The sequence below is a fragment of the Osmia lignaria genome, unplaced genomic scaffold, assembly GCF_051020975.1.
Source record: "Osmia lignaria lignaria isolate PbOS001 unplaced genomic scaffold, iyOsmLign1 scaffold0005, whole genome shotgun sequence".
NCBI classification, from domain to species: Eukaryota; Metazoa; Arthropoda; class Insecta; order Hymenoptera; family Megachilidae; genus Osmia; species Osmia lignaria.
Genome location: NW_027478162.1, coordinates 4,570,001 through 4,576,649, shown reverse-complemented (window position 1 = coordinate 4,576,649; position 6,649 = coordinate 4,570,001). Strand labels below are relative to the sequence as shown.

At 42.9% G+C, this 6,649-nt stretch overlaps 2 non-coding genes across 2 annotated transcripts; both read right to left on the bottom strand.

Annotated features, from left to right (window-relative positions):
• Positions 1-239: 239 nt before the first annotated feature.
• On the bottom strand, positions 240-394 carry LOC143306263 (5.8S ribosomal RNA). The gene has a single exon (XR_013063712.1). It is a non-coding gene; the product is annotated as a 5.8S ribosomal RNA (ribosomal RNA).
• A 1,492-nt stretch (positions 395-1,886) lies between these two features.
• Positions 1,887-3,809, bottom strand: LOC143306269 (small subunit ribosomal RNA). Its single transcript, XR_013063718.1, has one exon. It is a non-coding gene; the product is annotated as a small subunit ribosomal RNA (ribosomal RNA).
• Between the last annotated feature and the right edge of the window lie 2,840 nt (positions 3,810-6,649).

The following is a 6,649-nucleotide window of genomic DNA, read 5'->3' as shown; positions in this document are numbered from 1 at the left end:
TTAGTGTATCGGTTGCGATTTTCGTCACATCGTTTCCACGACAAACGCCGACGAACTGCCCAACTATCGCTCGTACGTTGCGACTCTTTCTTTGTTTATCGTTCATTCATTCTTTCAATTTCGTTCGATAATCCCGCTCCGAAACGTTCTACTTTCGTTGAACGACGGCGAGATGTTTAGAAAGAAATGAATTACTCTTTTTTCGAGAAGCAAACGCAAGCAGTCTTTTGTTAAGAAAACGACCCTCAGCCAGGCGTGGTCCCGGAATTGTATCCGTGGACCGCAATGTGCGTTCGAAATGTCGATGTTCATGTGTCCTGCAGTTCACACGTTGACGCGCAATTAGCTGCGTTCTTCATCGACCCACGAGCCAAGTGATCCACCGTTCAGGGTAATCGTAAAATTTTGTATTTCAAACTCTTTAGATCTTTAGAGTGTTATTTTCATTATTAACACGCATCACATTCGATACCCACATCACTCTCCCACCCGGCGCGTGCGGGAGAGCGAATTCGGGCGTCGCCAACGTATTTGTTTGTTTGTTCGATCGTTGACGACACGATCGCGTCCAAGGACGGAAACCGTCGGAGAAACGCCCAGTGGCACGCTCCTCTCGACGGTCGGGCGTAAAGTACATTTAAAAACCTTGAAAAGTACGAACGCACACAAGGAATGCGAGCGCGCGTCCTGTCGCTGAATCGTGGGTTGCGAGATTCGAACAGACACACGGCCGGCGACGATCGGTCTAACTAATGGACACATAGTTTTTCAAAGACTCGCTATCGTCGCTTCTCAGCCGGTCCGTAAACAACACACATCGATCAGGCGGACGCACGAATCTTACCACGGTGCGTGTTTCGTAGATTCCAGGTTACCCGCAAGTACCTCTCTCTCCCTCTCGGAAGAGGAATCTCGATCCGTCCTTTTTGGACAATGGAGAAATCTTTTTATCGCAACACGGATGGCAAAGAAACAACCAAAGCGTAGGAGCGTGGGGACGAGAGCGACGAAAAGAACGTCGCGAAAACAAAGTTTCGACGGTTGCTCGTTCTAATACATCGTAGTTTCAACTCTCTCAGTTTTAACCACTCCTAGACGCTTCGTAAACTTTTAACAATTCTTCGCCTCCGCGAGTTTCATTTCGAATAGAGCGAACGCAACACGGACCAAAAAAACTCCGGTGATGCCAGATCATTTAGCAAAGATCAGACGGCGGGTCATCTGTATTCCTTTTCTCTCTTTTTTATATCTTTCCATTTAACTAGGGTGTCGCAACGACGGGTACATTTATATATTTATATATATTGTATTTCAATTTTAATGATCCTTCGCTTTCGGTTTGTAATAATATGATCCTTCTTTCATTTCGATCCTTCATATTGTAGGTTAACCAACAGAAGTTTGTTTTTTTACGACTTGTATTTTTGTGGTTTGTTTGTTTGTTTCTTACGACTTGTTTGTACCCGATCAAGTAGACGACGACCCATAAGTATAAGTTAGAGAGATAAAGGTCGAGAGACCTCACGCAAGCGTCTTTTACTTCCATTCACATCAGCCAGAGAGAAATGGTCCGGCGTCGTGCTCTTTGGCGCCGTTGGTCGCACAGTTTTTTTGCCGGCGGTTCCGAACGGACGGGAGAAACGCGATGAGTAATCAAAGCGACCTCCGCACGTAACCGTGTCGGTGTAATTTTACCGCATCGCAGCGTGTTGGTATTTGTTTCTTATTGGCTCGAACCCGAGATTTATGTGTTTTGTGTCATGTATATGGTATTATTTATTGTATCTCTCTCGTTTTGTATAATTTTTGGTCCGAGCTCAATAAACTTTTATATCGCTTTATCAATGATCCAATCAGTTAGGTTTTCTCTTGTATTTTTAATTTGTTAATGATCCTTCCGCAGATTCACCTACGGAAACCTTGTTACGACTTTTACTTCCTCTAAATAATCAAGTTTGGTCATCTTCCCGGTAACATCGGCAATGCCGAGACATTGCCGCGCACCAGTCCGAAGACCTCACTAAATCATTCAATCGGTAGTAGCGACGGGCGGTGTGTACAAAGGGCAGGGACGTAATCAACGCGAGCTTATGACTCGCGCTTACTGGGAATTCCTCGTTCATGGGGAATAATTGCAAGCCCCAATCCCTAGCACGAAGGAGGTTCAGCGGGTTACCCGGGCCTTTCGGCCAGGGAATACACGTTGATTCCTTCAGTGTAGCGCGCGAGCGGCCCAGAACATCTAAGGGCATCACAGACCTGTTATTGCTCAATCTCGTGCGGCTAGAAGCCGCCTGTCCCTCTAAGAAGATTTGTTTGTACGTTGGTAGTAAAAACCCACCGACCGAAGTCGGGGGCCTTCGAGATACCATAAGTTACGTCTATTTAACAGGCTAGAGTCTCGTTCGTTATCGGAATTAACCAGACAAATCGCTCCACCAACTAAGAACGGCCATGCACCACCACCCACCGAATCAAGAAAGAGCTATCAATCTGTCAATCCTTCCGGTGTCCGGGCCTGGTGAGGTTTCCCGTGTTGAGTCAAATTAAGCCGCAGGCTCCACTCCTGGTGGTGCCCTTCCGTCAATTCCTTTAAGTTTCAGCTTTGCAACCATACTTCCCCCGGAACCCAAAAGCTTTGGTTTCCCGGAAGCTGCCCGCCGAGTCATCGGAGGAACTTCGGCGGATCGCTAGCTGGCATCGTTTATGGTTAGAACTAGGGCGGTATCTGATCGCCTTCGAACCTCTAACTTTCGTTCTTGATTAATGAAAACATTTTTGGCAAATGCTTTCGCTTCTGTCCGTCTTGCGACGATCCAAGAATTTCACCTCTAACGTCGCAATACGAATGCCCCCATCTGTCCCTATTAATCATTACCTCGGGGTTCCGAAAACCAACAAAATAGAACCGAGGTCCTATTCCATTATTCCATGCACAGAGTATTCAGGCGAAGGTAGCCTGCTTTGAGCACTCTAATTTGTTCAAAGTAAACGTACCGGCCCACCTCGACACTCAGTGAAGAGCACCGCGATGGGATATTAGTTGGACCGCCCGCGAGGAGCTAAGCCCACCGGTAGGACGTACCACATAATGCCAGTTAAACACCGCGAGCGGTGAACCGACACTGTGACACACAGATTCAACTACGAGCTTTTTAACCGCAACAACTTTAATATACGCTATTGGAGCTGGAATTACCGCGGCTGCTGGCACCAGACTTGCCCTCCAATGGATCCTCGTTAAAGGATTTAAAGTGTACTCATTCCGATTACGGGGCCTCGGATGAGTCCCGTATCGTTATTTTTCGTCACTACCTCCCCGTGCCGGGAGTGGGTAATTTGCGCGCCTGCTGCCTTCCTTGGATGTGGTAGCCGTTTCTCAGGCTCCCTCTCCGGAATCGAACCCTGATTCCCCGTTACCCGTTACAACCATGGTAGGCGTAGAACCTACCATCGACAGTTGATAAGGCAGACATTTGAAATATCCGTCGTCGGTGCTAGATGACCATACGATCAGCACAAAGTTATTCAGAGTCACCAAAGCCGACGATGGACGAACGGACAAGCCGTCCGCCACCGATTGGTTTTGATCTAATAAAAGCATTCCTCCCATCTCTGGGTGGAATTCTGGTTTGCATGTATTAGCTCTAGAATTACCACAGTTATCCAAGTAATGTTTTGTACGATCTAAGAAACCAAAACTGATTTAATGAGCCATTCGCGGTTTCACCTTAATTCGGTATGTACTTAGACATGCATGGCTTAATCTTTGAGACAAGCATATGACTACTGGCAGGATCAACCAGGGAGCTTAGTTATTATTGTAAATTTAAATTTTCGTCGTCGGCCCTCCCTGTAAGACCGATCGACGTTAAGCCATTTCTCTTTTGTATGTAACACACATTTCATAAATTTTGTACCTCTTATAGAGGCCAAATATTCTCCTCCTCCTCTCATAAAGCACGAAAATCACTTTCACGCCGTGCATCCATCGTGCAAGCACGTAGACCACACACGCTGGACAATATAATAAAAGATAGCGCGGACAGTGGCATGCTATACAAATCGAGAAAGCGCGTACAGTGATCATGCTGGTCATTTTGCCACCAAATTTTATAATCTTTATCATTAGAGCGGGCCCACCAACCTCGTCTCTGTACTTTATACATTTCTCCTCCATCTGCACACACCTTTTCAAACATTAACGGAGAGAGTTCCTTGGACTTGCTTTAAATGTACATATTAGATATGTTGGAATCTCTCTCCTTTAGAAGTTTCCCCAGCCTTAAAACTTCTTTCATTTTTACTCCTCTCTCCATACTTATTTTCCTCTCTGAACGTATCAGAGAGGATTTTATTTCTGACACCTCTTGACTTTTCTTAAATTCAGGGACGTAATTTTGTTCATAATTCAGTGGACTTTTGTGTATTTTATACTTTAAATATTTCCAAACAGTCTCCCTTCTAAAAGTGATAGAACGAATTTTCGTCTAACACTACTTTCTTGGTTCAAAAATTTTATACAATCTTATAACTTTTTCAGTTTTAACCAATTTTGGTTACAGACAGTTGATGCTCAGTTTGTACAAGTATGCAACATTTATAAGTGCATACAGGTCACCAGCCTTATATTACAAGGCTCACCACATATGGGCCATTCGGTCTTAGACACCGACCCGTGGTAATGCTGTGTGGAGATTAATAATAATCCGCAACGGAAAACCGGAACGAGAATAGTCGAGAAAGTATATTCTCGAGGAGCGGTAGACTGCTTTTCAACCGAAGTCATAAAAGAGCCACACGCTCGACGCTACTCCCGACCGGTCCGAGCGAACCGAAAGTGCCTTCCTATAAATACCGAACGGCCGGCCGCTAGGTCGGCGACGCATGGGCTTACGCCCAGGCGTATGCCTGTGCAAACCGCCGTGAGAGCGTACCATCCCGCCGGCACGGTAAAACTTAGACTGAAAATATCGTCGAACATATCCTTTCATTTTATAACGTTCTATACATGAAAATTAATAAATTAACATGCAGGACATAATAAATTCACATTCTCATGTAAATCATGGGTTTAATTAATATTTTAAAAAATTTTAAAACCGCCCAGAACCGATGAGATGAAAATATTAAAACGATATTTTTGCATTTTCTTACGGTAAAACATTAACAAATAAGCGACTATAGCAATATAAAACTCCATTTGTAATTTAATTAATCAAAATTAATATTTTTTTTTTATTTTTCAGCGATCCAGAACCGATGAGACGAAAACATTAAAACGATATTTTTGCATTTTCTTACGACAAAACATTAACAAATACGAGACTATAACAATATAAAACTACATATGTAATTTAATTAATCAAAATTAATAATTTTTTTTGATTTTTCAGTGATCCAGAACCGATAAGTCGAAAATTTTAACAATCATATTTTTGCATTCTGTACCGTGCATTCATCGTTAAACGCTATTAAACTAACGTCCGTGATGGTATAAATGCAGATTTTCGCTCCGTTTAGCCAAAATAACGAACTTTAGGTGCGCTCCGAAATATTTCAAAGTCCCAGCGGCGTATTGCTTCGCCTCTTAGAACCGATTAGTCGAAAAATTTTAACAATCATATTTTTGCATTCTGTACCGTGCATTCATCGTTAAACACTATTAAACTAACGTCCGTGATGGTATAAATGAAGATTTTCGCTCCGTTTAGCCAAAATAACGAACTTTAGGTGCGCTCCGAAATATTTCAAAGTCCCAGCGGCGTATTGCTTCGCCTCTTAGAACCGATTAGTCGAAAAATTTTAACAATCATATTTTTGCATTCTGTACCGTGCATTCATCGTTAAACACTATTAAACTAACGTCCGTGATGGTATAAATGAAGATTTTCGCTCCGTTTAGCCAAAATAACGAACTTTAGGTGCGCTCCGAAATATTTCAAAGTCCCAGCGGCGTATTGCTTCGCCTCTTAGAACCGATTAGTCGAAAAATTTTAACAATCATATTTTTGCATTCTGTACCGTGCATCCATCGTTAAACACTATTAAACTAACGTCCGTGATGGTATAAATGAAGATTTTCGCTCCGTTTAGCCAAAATAACGAACTTTAGGTGCGCTCCGAAATATTTCAAAGTCCCAGCGGCGTATTGCTTCGCCTCTTAGAACCGATTAGTCGAAAAATTTTAACAATCATATTTTTGCATTCTGTACCGTGCATTCATCGTTAAACACTATTAAACTAACGTCCGCGATGGTATAAATGCAGATTTTGGCTCCATTTAGCCAAAATAACGAACTTTAGGTGCGCTCCGAAATATTTCAAAGTCCCAGCCGCGTATTGCTTCGCCTCTTAGAACCGATTAGTCGAAAAATTTTAACAATCATATTTTTGCATTCTGTACCGTGCATTCATCGTTAAACACTATTAAACTAACGTCCGTGATGGTATAAATGAAGATTTTCGCTCCGTTTAGCCAAAATAACGAACTTTAGGTGCGCTCCGAAATATTTCAAAGTCCCAGCGGCGTATTGCTTCGCCTCTTAGAACCGATTAGTCGAAAAATATTAACAATCATATTTTTGCATTCTGTACCGTGCATTCATCGTTAAACACTATTAAACTAACGTCCGTGATGGTATAAATG